The following is a 491-nucleotide window of genomic DNA, read 5'->3' as shown; positions in this document are numbered from 1 at the left end:
AACAGGCGTGGCCTAATGAGGAATGGGGACGGTTTCCTGTTGCAGCTGGAAAAATTGTTTTCAGTGTCAAAGATATTTTGGTCATACTTTGTTAGTTAATTTTGTAATCATGTAATTAAGCAGTTAGTATGCTATTATTATAAATGTGTAATTGATAAGTGAAGAAACAACTACTCCAATACTTGTGATGCCACCTATTAGGTATGGGAGAACTTGAGTCTGCACCACTGCAACGGGGTTGATCTCCCGACCTAGGCTTATATAGCAGCCGTCGCACTAGGACCAGTGTGCTTGCTCAGGCAGCACATATGAAAAATTGGAATCGATACAGAGAAGATTAGCATGGCCCCTGCGAAAGGATGACACGCAAATTCGTGAAGCGTTTCCACATTTTCATCTGCTGCCGTAGAGCAACTAAAAGTGAGGGTTGCCAGTTACTTGTGTGGACTGACTGGTCTTCCTTGCGAGGCTTTGCAACTGTGAGCAGTATA

The 491-nt window shown here is 43.2% G+C and overlaps 1 non-coding gene across 1 annotated transcript; it reads left to right on the top strand.

The window, feature by feature from the left end:
- The first annotated feature begins 287 nt into the window (after positions 1–287).
- LOC111661489 (U6 spliceosomal RNA) lies at positions 288–394 on the top strand. Its single transcript, XR_002761230.1, has one exon. It is a non-coding gene; the product is annotated as a U6 spliceosomal RNA (small nuclear RNA).
- The last annotated feature ends 97 nt before the right edge of the window (positions 395–491 follow it).

Source organism: Seriola lalandi, unplaced genomic scaffold, assembly GCF_002814215.2.
Source record: "Seriola lalandi dorsalis isolate HSWRI2012SDOR001 ecotype SW California unplaced genomic scaffold, Sedor1 jcf7180001996841, whole genome shotgun sequence".
NCBI classification, from domain to species: domain Eukaryota; kingdom Metazoa; phylum Chordata; class Actinopteri; order Carangiformes; family Carangidae; genus Seriola; species Seriola lalandi.
This window is presented reverse-complemented; position numbering and strand designations above follow the sequence as displayed.